Consider the following 19,142-nt stretch of genomic DNA (forward strand, 5'->3'; position numbering starts at 1 on the left):
TCCTATTTAGCTGTGGAAATTGCCTTTCTTCCATGAGTAATAAAAGTCCATTGGTCCTTTGTAAGGTTTTTGGAAGGAATATTTCATGCCAGTCCTTTGTATTGATCACACAAGTATTTTATATATGCAGTTACACAAAAATGTTGCCACTTTTGGAGTTTTCAAGCCAGCCCCAACAACTTTTTAAAAGGCTAGAGCATAGCAAGAGGGGTTGTTCTAGTGACAAGAGTGGCGTAAATTATGGCAGAGGCTGGGTTAGCAGGCTTATATCAGGTGTCAATGCTAGTGCATACTCATCCACCGCTTGGCAATGATCATCAAAAAAGAAAGAGTGATGCATAAATTTCATTTCTCCAGTTATGCAGGGCTGCAAAGCTGTAAGGAACAGATCAAAGAGCCCAATTAAATAGCTCAGACAGTGGTGGCCACAGTTTAGATCCTGGAAACCGGGTGACAGGTTTCTTTTAACCACTGGATCTGGTCTAATTTTGCCAGTCGATGTCACAGCCAGCTAAACATTTCAGCATCCTCTGCAGGGAAAATGTGGCCATTTAGATCAAAGGTGGTACATGTACTACACAGACAGCTGGGGTTTGCTGGAGAAGGAGTTGCTTTTATAGCCTGCAGCTTCTATAATCAGAGACAGCCACAGGATTCCCAGTAAAAAGAATACCTTTAAATCTTTTAAAACAAAATGTCATGTGCTTATACAACAGGAATAACACTATTTTCAGTTGTTTCTGAGATAGTGTCAAGAGAAAAGCTGTCATTTCTCTCATATGTAATAAGAAGCAGTGATACACCAGAAGAAGTCTTGCAGGATGTGCCATTGATGAGGAGAGACTGCCATCTGCTGGCAGGCAAAATCAAGCAGAACCAAATTGTGCTTGAAGATTTGCAGGGGGAGCGACTGTGCTGGACCTGATCAGGTTACCCACAGGAATGCCTTCCTTGATATACAAATCCTGCACTTCAAACCGCGCTCAGATTTGAAGTGAGAAGAGAGAGCAAGAGAGGGAAGAGAGAGGAGCAGATGTTCTCCATAGACGCCTCTGAGACCAGTGCGACAGGCCTCAGGGGAAAGTCTACGCCACAAACGTGTCAGTCACCACCTTGCAGGGTCCGGATTCCCCTCAGGGGAACTCCAAGTTCTGCCTATAATGGTCAGGACCAGTATCCGCACTCTGCACTAGTCAAGCCTACGAAACCCGACATCGCCTGTTAAGAGCCAAGGCCTAGTCCTCTTCACTCCAAGCCTAAGAGACTTCCGACGAGGGTCAAGCCAAGATCTGGAAGGAGACTGACAGGAAAGACATGCCTGCGATTGTGAAGGAACAACATGAGTGAGCAGGCCCCTCACTTCCAGCTATAATTTAGGGTACCGGGGTCGGCTGGGATCAGGACAACAGGTTGGGAGGGGCTGGTTGGTGTGTTGGAGGCCCAAGGCACGTTAATAAATTACGTAAAGGAGAGACTTGTGGCCTAGCGGGAAAACCCAGTGAGCTGAAGAGAGAATTTACGTGGTGACTCCCTCGACTGGGCACATCACTTTTGTGAAAAGAACATTAACATTATATAGTGAAAGACTTTCTTTGTTATTCCAAACTACGGCAATTGTTATTCATTTCAGTGTTGATTTGCATAGTTACTAACACGGATTGTTTAGACTTACTTTAAATCACTGTAAAGTTACTGCTGTATATAAATAGAACTATATTGATCCCTGACTGTTCCTGCCTTGTGTTCTCTGTGTGTTCCATCCAGGCACCTGCATTACACATACACAGTAAACAGACACAAGGTATTCTTGTTCGCTTGCATATATGTAGCACATGTTAAAAAAACAGCATTATGGATGGCATTACATGGATATATTGAACAGTGTAGATGTGAATCCAGCTCCATAAACATTTACTAAAAAGCAGCAGTGTGACGCTGAGTCACTTCTCACGTACAAGCCTTGAGTTGGGGAAGTCAAGAGCCAGGAGGGTACGACATAAACAAAATAGAGAGACAAAGGCGTAGTCAGGTCACAGCCTGGGGTCAAAATTCCAAGGTCAGAGTGCAAAAAGGCAAAAGAGGTAATGCAAACGAGAACTCAAAAGGCAAATCCAAGGTCCGGCAATGAAGATCAGAATATCACAGTACAGAGCACAGACAATAACACCAGTGAGCTGAAAGCTATGACTGGCTATGGTCCCAGTGTAGCCAGCCAGCTAAATGACCAAGCAAATACCCTGTAGGGGAAACACCTGGAGGATTTCCAGCAGGCCAGCCTAACTGGGCTGTAAGCAAATCTCATACACAAAACTGACAGCCAAGCAAGCCTCTGCATACTATAAGAAGACCGAGATATCACTCACAATGCTTAGAGCTGGGAAAGCCCCTGCAATCCATAGCACAGCTGAGCTATCACTCACTGAGTCCCTAGGACACAGTCAGTGATGGCATCATGGCAAGCAGCATCTCTGCATACTTATATGCATATGTGTCTAGCCCTTTCTCACTCTGCTTTTTCTTCCCCTCTCCATGGGCTTCAACAGACAGCTGCAATCTGTTTTTAGAGTGAATAATTAGTTTGAGAAAGCAAGGGGAAGAAAAGTGGCTAATAAGCTAAGTAAAAAGCATATTTCTTTGATAAAATATATGACGTTTCTCTTATTTGTTTGTACTATTTAAAGGTGAGATATTCAGAAAATTTTCTATCTGGATTTTTCAGATGAAAAATTTGTTTTGTATTTTAAAGTACAATAAATATTGATCAGATTTTCCAAAATATGATCCAGGAACTGTATAGAAAATGCACTGTGTAAACTGCCCTGCATTGCTTTAACAGGAAATTCAGCAAGATGTGCAGTCCAATTCAAAAACACTAAGGCCGGGATCACACTGGCGAAGAATACGGCCGAGTGAGAGGCGCTAAAAGCACGCATTAGACACTGACCAATGATTCTCTATGGGGTCCCTCGCACCAGCCGTATATCTCTCATCCGTATTCTACGCTCCGTGCCAATCGCAGCATGCTGGGACTGTCAGCGTACTACGGCCGTAATACGCCAATGCAAGTCTATGGGTGCGCAAAAAATACGGATTACACACAGACCACACATGTGACTTGCGAGAAATACGCACCTGGTGTCTTTTAGCAAAGCCGGCAATTCAGTGCGCTATACAGTAAACTCACACTGACAGGTTTAATAAAGAAACGAATGAATAGATATATACACATAGAATACATATATATATGCATTCTATGTGTCTATATCTATTATTTCGTTTCTGTTATAAACCCTGTCATAGGGCTCCATTATATGTCCATTTTGCAAGCCTGCGAGAAAATCTCGCCATACGGATCACATACAGATGCTTACATGCGCAAAATACGCGACCACACCTTGATTACGGATGACATACGGAGCACTGTTTAGGGGCCATTCATCCGTATTACACATGTAAAATACTGACCGTATTTTGCGTCGGTTAGTGTGACCCCGGCCTAACGTAGAGAAATAATCAGAACAAGATGGCATACACTGGTGGTGGTACATAAAATGAGAACAATGGGACTAGGGGAAAATATGTGTAACTTGGTTAACAACTGGCTCAGTGATAGGAAATAGATGGTGGATATTTATGGATCACACACTATTTGGGTCACATTTAACAGTGGGGTACCACAGGGGTCAGTACTGGGCCCTCTTCATTTTAATATATTTATTAATGACCTTGTTGAGGGCATACAGAGTAGAATTTCAAAGTTTGCAGATGATTCTAAGCTTTGAAACATAATTAAAACAAATGAGAATAATTTAATTTTACAGGGGGATTTAGGTAAGCTGGAGGCTTAGACTGATGATTTTCATCTGAAATTTAATGCAGATAAATACAAGGTCATGAACTTGAGCCAAAGAACAAACTGCACAGTTATCTACTAAATAGTAAAACACTGTTATCATTTATATTCTCTGAAAAAAGGCCAAGAAAGCAAACATTCTGTAAATTTTTTAAACAGATTTTTTTCTGCTAGGAAGTTATGACGTTATAATGATTAAAAGTTGACCATCGATTTGACTTGTGTTAATTTATGAAAATAAAATGGAAATTTTGGAAACAATTTTTTTTGTTAGAATGTTATAAGGTTTAAAAGTTGACCAGCGATTTCTCATTTTTCCAACAAAATTTACAAAAATATTTTTAGGGACCACCTCACATTCAAAGTGACTTTGAGGAGTCTATATGACATAAAATACCAAAAAGTGACACCATATAGACTCCTGAAAGTCACTTTGAATGTGATGTGGTCCCTCAAGATGCTCAAAACCACATTCAAGAAGTTTGCTAATTTGTTAGGTGCTTCACAGGAATTAATAGAATGTGGAAGGAAAAAATGAACATTTCATTTTTTTCACATAAATGTTATTTTAGACCCTAAAGTGTTTTATTTTCACAAGGGTAACAGGAAAAAATGTACTCCAAATTTGTTGTGCCATTTCTCCTCAGCATGCCGAGACCCCAAATGTTGGGGAACACTACAGTTTGGGCACAAGGCAGGGCTTGGAAGGGAAGAAGCGCCATTTGACTTTTTGAACGTAAAATTTGCTGGAATAATTAGTGGATGCCATGTCGTGTTTGGAGAGGCCCTGATGTGCTTTAAATAGCGGAACCCTCAGAAGTGACTCCATTTTGGAAATTAGACCTCTCAGGGAACTTACCTAGATGTGTGTGCTGAGCACTTTGAATCCCCAGGTGCCTCACAAAAGTTTATAATGATGAGATGTGAAAATTAAAAAAAATCAAATTTTTCCCACAAAAATGTTTTTTAGCCCCAAATTTTGTATTTTTATAAGGGTAAGGCTAGTTTCACACTTGCTTTTTTTTGCAGCGCGTTTTTCCCGCAAAAAAACGCATTGAAAAAATGCATACAAAAGCATACAACTGCTGCGTTTTTTTCAAGCATTTTTATGAGCATGCATGAAAAAAACGCAGCGTTTTTATGCGTTTGTATGCGTTTTTAGTGCGTTTTTACCGCGTTTGCATTTTTTTCAACATTAGGTGGCCCCTCACACTAACCCAAACCATGACTTTACTAACCCTAACCCTGACCCTGACCCTAACCCTGACCCTAACCCTTAACCAAACCATACTTAATCCTAACCCAAACCCTAAACCCTAACTAACCCTAACCCTAACCCTAACCCTGACCCTAACCCTTAACCAAACCATACTTAACCCTAACCCAAACCCTAAACCCTAACTAACCCTAACCCTAACCCTGACCCTAACCCTAACCCTGACCCTAACCCTAACCCTGACCCTAACCCTTAACCAAACCATACTTAACCCTAACCCTGACCCTAACCCTAACCCTGACCCTAACCCTTAACCAAAGCATACTTAACCCTAACCCAAACCCTAACTAACCTTAACCCTAACCCTAACCCTGACCCTAACCCTAACCCTAACCCTGACCCTAACCCAAACCATACTTAACCCTAACCCTGACCCTAACCCTAAACCAAACCATACTTAACCCTAACCCAAACCCTAACTAACCTTAACCCTAACCCTAACCCTGACCCTAACCCTTAACCATACCATACTTAACCCTAACCCTGACCCTAACCCTTAACCAAACCATACTTAACCCTAACCCTGACCCTAACCCCAACCCTAACCCTGACCCTAACCCTAAACCCCTTAACTAACCCTAACTCTAACCCAAACCCCTAAATTCCATGGTTAACAAAAAAAAACGCATGTGCAAAAAAACGCATACATGAGCATGCCAGTGCGCACGTATGCGCATCCATAGGCTATAATGGCAATTTTTAGCGCAAAACGTGCGCATATGTGCGCATGCGCTTTTTTGCAGGGCCAAAAAATGCAACATGCTGCGTCTGGGAAATACAAACGCACACCCCAAAAAAACGCAGCGCATGAAAATCGCATACGTGCGCTTACCAGCGCGCAGGTATGCGCACGCATGTTAAATATAGGGGAAAAAACGCATGCGCAGGTATGCGTTTTTTTCCAGCGCAAAAAAACGCAAATGTGAAACCAGCCTAACAAAAGGAATTGCACTGTACAATTAGTTGTGCAATTTCTCCTGAGTACGCCAAGTAAAATCACAGTTTGAGCACACTGCTGGGCTTGGAATGGAAGGAGTGACAGTTGACTTTTTGAATGCAAAGTTAGCGGACGCAACGTCACATTTGGAGAGTCCCTGATGTGCCTAAACACTGGAAACTCCCCACAAATTACCCCATTTTGGAAACTATACCCCTCAAGGAATGTATCTAGATGTGTGGTGAGCACCTTGATCCCACAGGTGAGTCACAGTCGTTTATAACATAGAGTAGTGAAAATTAAAAAAAAAAACTACAATAAAATTTTTCCCACAAAAATGTTCTTTTAGCCCCATTTTTTTTATTTTCAGAAGGGTAACAGGACAAAATGGAACCAAAAATTGTTGTGCAATTTCTCCTGAGTTTGCAGATACCCCATATGTGGGAGTAAACTACTGTTTGGGCACACGGCAGGGCTCAGAAAGGAAGGAGTGACATTTGACTTTGATGGAATGGTCTGCGTGTGTTATGTCGCCTTTGGATAACACCTGATGCTAATAAACAGTGGAAAATACCCACCAGTTACTCCATTTTCGAAACTAGACCCCTCAAGGAATTTATCTAGATGTGTGGTGAGCACCTTGAACCCACAGGTGCTTCACATAATTTTACAAATATATATTTTTCCCACAAAAATGTTATAGCCCCAATTTTTTTCTTTTTCAAAATGATATAAGGAGAAAATGGACCACAAAATTTTGTTGTGCAATTTCCTCTGAGTACACCGATACCCCATGTGTGGTCAGCAACTACTTTTGAGGCACAGTGCAAAACTCAGAAGAGAAGAAGAGCCACATTGGAGTTCAGATTTTGCTGGACTGGTTTGAGAGAGCCATGTCCTGAAGTGCCAGAACAGCAGATCCCCCATAAGAGACCCCACTTCACAAACTACACCTCTCAAAGAATTAATCTAGGGGAGTAGTGATCATGTTGACACCACAGGAGGGGCACAGTAGTTTATTGTGCAGTGAAAAAAAAAATTACTTTTTTACCACCAAAGTTTTGTTTTAGACCCAGATTTGACATTTTCACACTGGAAAATAGGTAAATACAGCACGAAAACTTGTCCCATAATTTCTGCTGAATGGAGAAATACCCTATATGTGGCTGTACAGTACTGCTTAGCCACACTGCGAGACCTGGGAGGGACGGGGCACTATTTGCCTCCTGCAGCGGAGATTTTCCTAGAATAGTTTGCGGTTTCCATATACAGAGCCCCTAAATGCTAGAAGAGCAGAATCCCCTTCAAGTGACCCCATTTTGAAAATTATACACCTTTGGGAATTTATCTACAGGTGTATGTATGATTTTGACTTCATGGGTGACATGAGCCAATGCGCGTGTCCTGAGTAAAACAAACTATGCTCAAAGATACCTATGGAGCGGGGCGGCAGCGGTGGAAATACTTGCTTCAGGCACACAGGACTTGAAGCACGTTACTGCTGAAGGAGTGTCTGGGGGCAGAGACAAGCCTCGGCGCTCCAGAGACCGGCGTTTGGGCTAGAGATGCCCAGACAGTAGTCGGGCAGGCGCGGGTCTAAGCCAGGAGATGGCACGGTACAGGAGGGGCAAGACAGGGACATAGTCAGTCACGAAGCAGAGTCTGGAAACCTGGGATAGCAGCGTGATACAGGCAGGAGCAATGGAATGGAAGGTCAGGGACAGGCAAAGGTAATAACAGAGAGGCAAAGCAAGTACAGAGTCGGGCAGCAATATCAGAAACAGGAACGGACCAGGTCATACATGAGCAAACATACACAGGCAGACAGTATCCACAGATACTCAGGGGTCAGGAACTAAGCTGAGGTCAAAAGTATCACTGACAACAGACAGGGCCCAAATGAGGCTATTTAAAGCCCTCTCAGAACCAGAGAGAGGCCAAAGGTATTAACCCCTGCAGCACTAAACCAGAATTCACATACAGACCATGACAAGCAGCAGTGGATGTTGGTGAGTGAAAATTGCAAACTGCCATTGTAGTGACCAGTACATTATGCCTAGCTCATGCTTCTGGAGATACGCACCAGTAAATTAGGCGGGATCTCATAGCTACAGATATGCCAAACACGTGTACGCCAAATGTGGTTAAGGCACTCTGGGACCCAGAACGGAGAGGGGCATTTGGATTTGGGAGTGCAGAATTTGCTGAATTTCTTTTGGGGGCAAGGGTCATTTCGCTTTTCCAGAGCCTTTGTACCACTAGTAATGTTGAAGCCGTCCATATTTCTGTTAACAGATGACAGTCCTGATTGGGGATTTACTTTTTTTGTGGATTGATTTGAAGCTTTTGTTAGGAATATTTTACATAACGTTTGGAATCAAATTTTTTCTGGCGCGCTACGCTTAGCACTTATATAAGGGTTTCCATCTACCATAGATCTCTGAGTGACATGATTCAGGTGAAACCCCCCAAAAATCTATTCACTATAATGAGGCAGCAGAGTTACTCTGGACACCGTCTGGCCTCTGTTCAGCCGTGTCCTTCTTTTCAGAAATGCACAAAAGTTTGTAGGACAGCGCTTTTTTTTTTTATCCGAACACCACCAGATCACAGGTCCTATAGCGTCCACAGTGTCTCCATTTGCCTGATTATAGGGAATCTTCTGTTGGGGTTTCCTTCTGAATCACGTATTTCAGAAATTTACATGGAAACTCCGGTGTAAGCACTCAGCGTACAGAACAAGATAAATGTGAGCCGAGCTTTACTGCAATCTTTGGGAAGCAGAATAAACAAATCAATAGCATGTGAAAAAATATTTTTATTTATTTTTAACGCCATTCCTCATGCAGTATAAGTGATTAGGCGACTTTATTTTTCGGATTTGTGCGATTACAACGATACCAGATTTATATAGGGTTTATATGTTTGGCTGCTGTCACACACTAAATAAAGGAAGCTTTTTATGGCAAAAACTAGTTTCTGCTGCGCCATACTTTGATAGCTATTATTTTTCCATACTTCTGCTGACAGAATCATTCGAGGGCTTCTTTGTTGCGGGACGAGCTGACGTTTTTATTGGTACCATTTTAAGTCACATAACATTTTTTTATCGCTTTCCATGCTGATTTTTGGGACACAGAATGTACAAAAGCCAGCAATTCAGGAATTGTTTTTCTTTTTTAATACTGTTCCGTGTGTGGTAAAACTGATAAGGCAGCTTTATTCTTTGGGCTAGTAAGATTACAGCGATACCACATTTATCTTTTTTTGTATTTTGGCGCTTTTCGCAATAAAAGCTATTTTATAGAAAAAATAATTATTTTTTAATCACTTTATTCTGACAGACATAACTTTTTTATTTTTCCACTGATAGAGCTGCATGGCGGAATGTTTTTTTGCGGGACAAGATGACGTTTTCAGTTATACCATTTTTATTTACTTTTGTCTTTAATGCGTTTTACTCCACTTTTTGTTTGACAGTATGATGAAAAAGCATAGGTTTTTGCCTCTTTTTTTTTTTTTAAGGGCGTGTTCACTGAAGGGATTAACTTCGATATATAATACAGGATCCTTTATTTATAATAGGTGATGTCACAGCTCACCTCCTCCTAATCCTGAACTATGGATAATAACTCTATACACAGCTGAAAACACAGGATCCACCATTCACAATACAGTGGCCAGTAAAAGTTTGGGTACCCCTGGTCAAAATTACTGTGATTGTGAACAGTTAAAGATGAAATGATCTCTAAAGGCCTAAAGTTAAAGAGATACATTTCCTTTGTATTTTAGACAAAAAAAAATCAAATTTTACGTTTTAAAAAATGTCAAAAAGGAAAATGGTCTGATGCATAAGTTTGGGCATCCTACATGGTTAGTACCTAGTAGCACCCCTTTTACAGGTATCACAGCTTGTAAACGCTTTTTGTAGCCAGACAAGAGTCTTTAATTTCTTGCTTGAGGGATTGTCATCCATTCTTCCTTGGGAAACTTCCAATTCTGTGAGATTCCTGGGTCGTCTTGCATTGTAAAACCTTCATCTTGTGCCTTTTGAGGTCGTCTATTGTGGATTTTGACATGTGTTTAGGATCATCATTATTCATTTGTAGAAGCCATCCTCTTTTCAACTTCTGCCTTGTCACAGATGGTGCTATATTTGTATAAAGAATTTGTTGAAATTTAATTGAATCCATTCTTCCCTCTACCTGTGAAATGTTCCCCTTGCCATTGGCTGCTACAGCATCCCAAAGCATGATTGATCCACCACATGCTTAATGGTTGGTGACATGTTCTTTTCCTGAAATTTACGCCCTTTTTGTCTCCACACATATCTTTGATCATTGTGGCCAAGGAGTTCTAAACCTCATCGGTCAACAGGATTTGCTTCCAAAATGCATTAGGCTTGTTTAAATGTGCTTTTACATACTTCTGACCCTGAATTTTATGGTGAGGAGGCAGGAGAGGTTTTCTTCTGATGACTCTTCTATGAAGGCCATATTTGTGCAGGGGTCTCTGGACAGAATAACAATGTACCACAACTCCATGTACTACATGTACTTGACCCCCTTCCATTTACATACCATCTTGTCTATAAGTATTGACTTTGTTGCATCTTTCTCACTAAACTATTTAGTACTAGTCATGGCACTTGCTTTTTGACTTGGATACCTATTCGGTATTTGACCTTATACTGGTATATTACTTACTTTGTACATGTAACTGGTACCACTGTGAGGAACACTGTTTTGTTACGTGTTCGTCTTTTTGAAATCAAATAATCTTTTTTTAATATATTTAATAAATTGTCAGATTTTATGAGACCCATGTGTGCACTCATTTTCATATGTTGGTGTGTTTTTGTAAAGCTGGGAGATTTGCATCACCTGGCCTTTCCTAACGATGATAGTGAACAAGACATAACACTAACAGGCTAATTAAGGTCTGAAACCTTGGTCAAAGTTATCTGACCACACAAATCTCTAAGAGTGCCCAAACTTTTGGAACAGGCCATCTTCCAATTTGTAATTTTTAAAATGTAAAAAATTACAATATATTTTGCCTAAAATGCAAAGGAAATGTGTCATCTTTAACTTTAGGCCTTTTAGAGATAATTTCATCTTCAACTTGGTTAACTGTTAACAATAACAGTAATTTTGCCCAAGGGGTTCCAACATGCCACTGTAGGTTATGTCACAGATCACCTCCTCCCCCTGTACAATAACAGATAACATCTTCATATACTGTAGATCAGTGGTCCCCAACCTTTTTTGCACCAGGGACCGGTTTCAAGCAAGACCATTCTTCCATGGCCCAGCAGGGCGGGGATGGAGGTGTGGCAGGGGCAGGGCTTTGGCCATAAGGGGGCAGGGCTATGGACACTGTTGTAGTTTAGCAGTGCATACTTATAATTTAATAACATTTATAATGTGACTCAACTCACCATAGGTTTTGAATGAGTGCTCCATCACCCCCTTCTCCCCATCATTGCCTTCACCCCATCACTCCCTTCTCCCCATCATTGCCTTCACCCCATCACTCCCTTCTCCCCATCACTCCCCTCTCCCCATCACTGCCGTCTCCCCATCATTGCCTTCACCCCATCACTCCCCTCTCCCCATCATTGCCTTCACCCCATCACTCCCCTCTCCCCATCACTGCCATCTCCCCATCATTGCCTTCACCCCATCACTCCCCTCTCCCCATCATTGCCTTCACCCCATCACTGCTGTCTCTCCATCATTGCCTTCACCCCATCACTGCTGTCTCTCCATCATTGCCTTCACCCCATCACTGCTGTCTCTCCATCATTGCCTTCACCCCATCACTGCTGTCTCTCCATCATTGCCTTCACCCCATCACTCCCCTCATGGCCTTCTCCTCATGTCCCCATCTCCTCCAGGGCCAGGCTACACAAACACAGACCAACACACACACACACACACACACACACACACACATACACATACACACACACACACCCCATCTCCTCCAGGGCCAGGCTACACAAACACAGACCAACACACACACACACACACACCCATCTCCTCCAGGGCCAGGCTACACAAACACAGACCAACACACACACACACACACATACACACACCCATCTCCTCCAGGGCCAGGCTACACAAACACAGACCAACACACACACACACACACCCATATCCTCCAGGGCCAGGCTACACAAACACAGACCAACACACACACACCCACCCATCTCCTCCAGGGCCAGGCTACACACACACACGTACACACACAGACAGACATACATACACACACACACCACCTCTCTCCTCTCACCTGTCGCAGCATCGCCCGCGCTTCCTCGCTCTGACACAGCAGCGGCCGCGCTCCTCTCTGTGTCAGTCAGAGACAGGAAGCGCGGGCGGCGGGCAGGAAGCTGGACGCAGTGGACGGGTCCTTGCAGCTCCGCGCTCCCTGGCCGCCGCTAAGAACTGCTGCGCGCCGCCCCAGCCCCCGCTACGCCACTGACCGCCCCTGGCTCCCCTTGTGTCCGCGGACCGGCAAGGGCACTGCAGCGGCCCGGTGCTGGGCCGCGGACCGGCGGTTGGGAACCCCTGCTGTAGATAACACAGGGCCCATCAACAATAGGTGATGTCAAAATGCACCTCCTCCTCCTGTACAATGTCCGATAATACCTCTATATAAAGTAAATTACACAGGATCCAACATTAACAATAGGTGATGTCACAGATAACCTCCTCCTGCAAAATGACTGATTAAATTTCGCTATACAGCTGATAACACATCCACTATTCAAAATATGGGATGTCACAGATCACTTTCTCCTCCTGCATACTTACATGACATACTTAATGTTGAGCAGAATTAATTTCAGCTCATCGGTTCAGCCCTCCACAACAGTCACAGTCTATTATGTGTCTCAACGGGAAGGTTAATTGTCCACCCCTGGGTTAGAGTATGCCATATTTTTGTTTCCTTGAGTATTACAAAATTTGTGAGCAAAAAAACTCTCTTCAAGTTGTGGGGAGGAGGACCCCCATATAATGATTGGGCCGGAACCAAGGGGACCGCCATCAGGGTTCCTGAAGGAACCACACCATGGGGATTACAAAGGGAGAAACACGACTAAGGGTGTCAGGGCAACAGGGGGTGGGGCTAGCATAAAAGGAGCAGGGGGCGCGCTCAGGTGTCAGTTGACAGAAAGCCAGACAACAGACAGGAAGCCGTGGGAGATAGAGAGGACCGAGGGAGCGGACGGTGTGTTTTGGAGAGACCGACAGGGGTCTGCAAGGGGAAAACTACGCACTCACCGACAAGTGACACGTCAGAGACTTTCACCGGCGGCCGCTCCCCGCATACGGTCGCATACAGCCAGTCCCACTGTTTCCCGCCCTGTGGTGACAAGTCCGCTACCTCAAGTGACCGCTGCGACGGCAGATCATTCCATTACAGTGGTCAGGACACTGCACCCCTGCCTTCGCCCACAGCTGTGGCCCTGTCATCACCGGCCCCAGGGGGCGCTACCTCGCTACCGGCGGCCGTAGAGGCCCCCTTCCGCTTTGTTGAGGGACTCTGAGCAGAGGTTGGTGAACGGTTATATTTAGAGACTGCGTCATGACTCTGCTGTGAGACGAGAGTCGCAAGGGGACGCCTGTTGCGCTCCACCGGCAGTTCCTTCAGGGCCTGTTGCACCCCACCGTCATCGTTTCTTCAGGGCCTGTTGCGCCCCACCGTCATCGTTTCTTCAGGGCCTGTTGCGCCCCACCGTCATCGTTTTCTTCAGGGCCCGCTGCGCCCCACCGTCATCGTTTTCTTCATGGCCCGTTGCGCCCCACCGTCATTGTTTCTTCAGGGCCTGTTGCACCCCACCGTCCTTGTTTCTTCAGGGCCTGTTGCGCCCCACCGTCATTGTTTCTTCAGGGTCTGACGCGCCCCACCATCATCGCTTCTTCAGGGCCTGTTGCGCCCCATCAGCATTGTTTCAACAGGGCCTGTTGCGCCCCACCGTTATCGTTTCTCCAGGGCCTGTTGCGCCCACCGGCATCGCTTCTTCAAGGGCCTGTCGAGCCCAGTTTCATCCCGGAATATCGAGGCGTCAAGGCAGCCACATCAGTGACCTCTACGCGGCCACGCCTGTGATCCTGACAGACCCCTGGAAAGATAAGTGCACTGTAGAAGATAAGGACCCCCAGTTTGGTCATAAGTGGCCTATAGCACCCGGGCAAACCGGGTTAGTCGCATTCACCATAAGAAAAGTGTTGTTAGGTTTGTTGAGTCCCTGCGTGGACTGGTTGTTGTTAACACTTTTTGTTTGCTCCATATAGCCCCGCAGCTACAGTTTATAAAAGTTTATTCCACAAACCACACTCAGTCTCGTGTCTCGTCACTGCATCCTGCGAACCTGCTGAACCCTACAAAGTCTTGATGTTAAATTGGAGGCATATAAAATATGCCATGGTCCAAAATATTTACTTATCGGTGGTCGTTTAGTGCCACTTTATTATAAAGTAATAAGAATTATTAAACTTCAGTTCTAAAAATGTCACTATTCTTTCTTACGCCACCAACTACGGCATTTTAACAGAATTTTTATTTGCTTGAATGGCAAACAGAAATTGAAAAGGCTAAGATATAGTTAGGCAACATAACAAAAACAACAAAAATCTCCTTAATAAACAAAAACTTATATATTAGATTAAGATATAGAAACAATACAAATGGGACTTAATTGTAAAACTACTGAGGGGCAGGTTCTTGGAAATCGCAGAGCCACATCTAAGGTGCAGGAGGCCATGGAACTCAAAATGAACTGGTCACGTTGGAACGGCGGTGTTATATGTGAGCAGGAGACGCTGGACAGGTTGATATTTAGTTTTATGGGAAAAGAGAACTATTGAAAAGCAAAACTTTTATTTAATTTATTTACTTTGACCTCATGATTCTCATTTGGTGTGACATGCACTGTGAAAAGGGCCGGCGTTAGGGGCAGGCAGACCATGCAGCTGCCTAGGGCCCCCACTCCTCCAGGGGCCCCCAGTCAGCGGCACATCACACAGCTGCTATGGGGCCCCTGTGAGGCCGCCGTCGCATTGAAGGAGGCAGTGATGGAGGAGCGAGCGTCAGCTGACGCTCCCTCTCCCATCATTCCCCGCTCTGCCTCTGACACAGCGGGGGCGCGATTACGTCATCGCACTCTCACTGTGTGCCAGACAGAGCTGGAGGAGACAGGAGCAGCCAGCAGTGCAGGCACGAGGAGAAGGTGAGGAGTTTCTTTTTTTTAAATCAGTGTGAGTACTGGACTGTGGGGCCACTCTGGGGGGACTATATACCATGCTCGGGGGGCTATATACCATGCTGGGCTGTATCATACCACGCTGGGGAGGGCTATATACCATGCTGGGCTGTATTATACCATGCTGGGCTGTATTATACCATGCTGGGCTGAATTACACCATTCTGGGGGGGCTATATACCATGCTGGGCTGTATTATACCGTGCTGGGCTGTATCATACCATGCTGGGGGGGCTATATACCATGGTGGACTGTATTACACCATTCTTGGGGGGCTATATACCATGCTGGGCTGTATTACACCATGCTGGGCTGTATTATACCATGCTTGGCTGTATCATACCATGCTGGGGGGGGCTATATACTATGCTCGGCTGTATCATACCATGCTGGGCTGTATTACACCATTCTGGGGGGGGCTATATACCATGCTGGGCTGTATTATACCATGCTGGGCTGTATTACACCATGCTGGGGGGGCTATATACCATGCTGGGCTGTACTATACCATGCTTGGCTGTATCATACCATGCTGGGGGGGCTATATACCATGCTGGGCTGTATTATACCATTCTGGGGGGCTATATACTATGCTGGGCTGTATTATACCGTGCTGGGCTGTATTATACCATGCTGGGCTGTATTATACCATGCTGGGGGGGCTATATACCATGCTGGGCTGTATTATACCATGCTGGGCTGTATTATACCATGCTGTGCTGTATTATACCATTTTGGGGGGCTATATTCAATGCTTGGCTGTATTATACTGTGCTGGGCTGAATTATACCATTATGGGGGGCTATATACCATGCTGGGCTGTATTATACCATTCTAGGGGGGCTATATACCATGCTGGGCTGTATTATACCATTCTGGGGGGGTTATATACCATACTGGGCTGTATTATACCATGCTGGGCTGTATACCATGGTGGGCTGTATTATACCATGGTGGGCTATATACTATGGTGGGCTGGGCTGTATACCATGTGGTGCTGGGGTATATACCATGTGGTGCTGGGCTATATACCATGTGGTGCTGGGCTATATACTATGCGGCTGTGTTATATACCATGGGGGGTACATTTTACATTATATTCTATAGGGGGAGGCTGTGTTATATAATATGGAGTGCTACATTATATTCTATGGGGAGGTGGGCTGTATTATATTCTATTTGGGGCTACATTATATTCTATGGGGGGCTGTATTATGTTTATTATATTCGATGGGGGCTGCATTATACTATATGAGGAGGGCTACATTGTATTCTATGGAGGGGCTGCATTATACTCTATGAGGGGGTTGCCATATATTCTATGGAGGGGCTGAATTATACTATATGGGGGGTGGGGCTGCATTATATTCTATGGGGGGTTACATTATATTCTGTGGAGTGGCTGCATTATACTCTGGGGTAGCTGCATTATTCTCTATGGGGTGGCTACATTATACTATAAGAGGGGGGCTATATTATATTCTATGGAGGTTACATTATATTGTATGGCGGGGCTGCATTATACTCTGTGGGGTGGCTGCATTATGCTCTATGGGGTGGCTGCATTATACTATATGTGGGCTGCATTATACTATATCGAGGACTATGGGGAATACATTATATGAAGAACTATGGGGTGCATTATGCTATGGGAAGTAATTTGTAGTACATGGGTGACTATGGCGGTGCATTATACTATATGGAGAACTATGAGGAGTGTATTATACTATATGGAGGACTGAGCAGTGTATTTTAATATATGGAGGGCTATAAGGAGTGTATTATACTATATGGAGGACTGAGGAGTGTATTATACTATATGGAGGACTATGGGGCAGATTATATTATATGGAGGACTATGGGGTATAAACTGCAGATGTGCTGCTGATAACATGATACTGTATGGTGATCTGTTAGGGTGTGTGCACACGTTGCGGATTAGTCTGCGGCTTTTTCTGCAGAGAATCCATATCTCTTGGCAGAAACCGCAGGGTAAAACACATGCATTTTTCCTGCGGATTCCTAGCATTTGTACAGCGGATTTGATGCAGGTTCTAGTGCGGTTTGGCAGTGCGGATGAGAGAGAGATTGATTGATTTGTATGTCCCGGAACGTACACTGCAGCTGCGCTTCCGTAAAAAAGAAGTAACATGCTGCGGAAAATAAACCGCAGCGAATCTGCGTGGAATTTTCCGCAGCATGTGCACGGCGGATTTGGTTTTCCATAGGATTACATGGTACTGTAAATCGCATGGAAACTGCTGCGGATCCGCAGGACAAAATCCGCTGCAGATCCGCAGCAAAAACCGCAACGTGTGCACGCACCCTTAGTGATCCATTAGTTATCGTTCTGTCCCCATCATTCTTTCTCAGATGGTGGAAAGAGGCCGGGAAACAAGTGTTGAACGACGTCTTCAATTTTGTCGATCATTTAGCGGCCTGAACTCAGCGCATGTAAATACAATCGAAATGCTTCTGTGATGTGCAATATGTTAGCATTTGGGGCCCCATTTGAAACTTTGCCTAGGCCTCACTTTGCTAAAACCGGCCCTGACTGTGAGCTGTGAGGTCTTATATAGACAGGTGTGTGGCTTTACAAATCAAGTGCTATCAGTTTAAATTAAACACAGCTGGACTCCAATGAAGGAGTAGAACCATCTCAAGGAGGATCACAAGGAAATGGACAGCATGTGACTTAAATATGAGTGTCTGAGAAAAGGGTCTGAATACTTATGACCATGTGATATTTCAGTTTTTCTTTTTTAATACATTTGCAAAAATGTCTAGATTTCTTTTTTTTTTCAGTCAAGATGGGGTGCAGAGTATACAATAATGAGAAAAAAATGAACTTTTTTGAATTTACCAAATGGCTGCAAAGGAAACAAAGAGTGAAAAATTTAAAGGGGCCTGAATACTTTGCGTACCTAATGTAAGTTGCAAAAAATCCAACTGGGTGCAAAATTTCGTGACTCAGAGTACTTAAGGCTTATCAGTTGCAGGTAAAACGGTGTTTGTGCCTGGAAGTATTTGTCGTTATGGCCTCCAGCTTCATCATCCCCAATATGTATTATCCAACTCATTGTGTTCTTCCTCACACCATCTTTTGCTGAGAATTATGGACCGACTCTTTGTCACATACTAATCACTGGCCTTGTTCCTCTGTTGAATATCGTGACTGAAAGATAACTCTCCTTGCCTTTTTGTAAGCTGGTTCTTAGAGCCATATATAGGACCTACAGACATTACCATTACAATAATGAGACACATAAGATATAACATTCTAAATAAAACAATTACCAGCATAAAAACTATTGACATAGGGTGATGTGTTGCCAGTAACAATGATTTTTTTGTTGCTGGCAAAAACCATCCAATCTCCCGACTCACAGGCATTTTGCTGGCATGTTTGCTGTCATCATGATGCGATGGGCCACAATAATAAATATCTAGGTCCAATTCCCAATCCGCACAACACAATAAGAAACAGCATCCGCCATACAGATTGAGACAAGGTCGTTACAAATGTGATGGTTCAATCCCAAAGGATACATAGAGCCACAAAAAATGCCCATTCTGAGTGTTTCGGGAGCTAAAACATTGCCTATCTTTCATGTAAACTGGCAAGAATAAAAAGTAGAGTTGATTTGCCGGACTTGGCCCAACTCAGTAATCTCTGGCTAATGGACAGAGCCCAAAGAACCGCCTCTTACCTGACAGCATCCACAGCTCGTTTGGTTAGCTGGCCTGGTGCGACGTCATCATTGTGGTGTGACACACATGTCATGTCACGCCAGACCAG

General features: G+C 44.1%; 1 protein-coding gene across 4 annotated transcripts in view; it reads right to left on the reverse strand.

Moving 5' to 3' along the window:
- TMEM121 (transmembrane protein 121) overlaps positions 1-19,142 on the reverse strand; it is a 335,114-nt gene that overhangs the window by 308,761 nt on the left and 7,211 nt on the right. Inside the window, exon 2 of one of the 4 annotated variants that reach the window (XR_012230592.1) lies at positions 11,832-18,576. The exons of the other annotated variants lie outside the window; for them this stretch is intronic. The gene's annotated coding sequence lies outside the window, so the exon portion shown is untranslated. Of the gene's footprint in view, positions 1-11,831; positions 18,577-19,142 lie in introns of those variants that run through there. 4 annotated transcript variants of the gene reach the window in all.

This window comes from Dendrobates tinctorius, unplaced genomic scaffold, assembly GCF_039654945.1.
Source record: "Dendrobates tinctorius isolate UK_male_01 unplaced genomic scaffold, ASM3965494v1 ptg000019l, whole genome shotgun sequence".
NCBI classification, from domain to species: domain Eukaryota; kingdom Metazoa; phylum Chordata; class Amphibia; order Anura; family Dendrobatidae; genus Dendrobates; species Dendrobates tinctorius.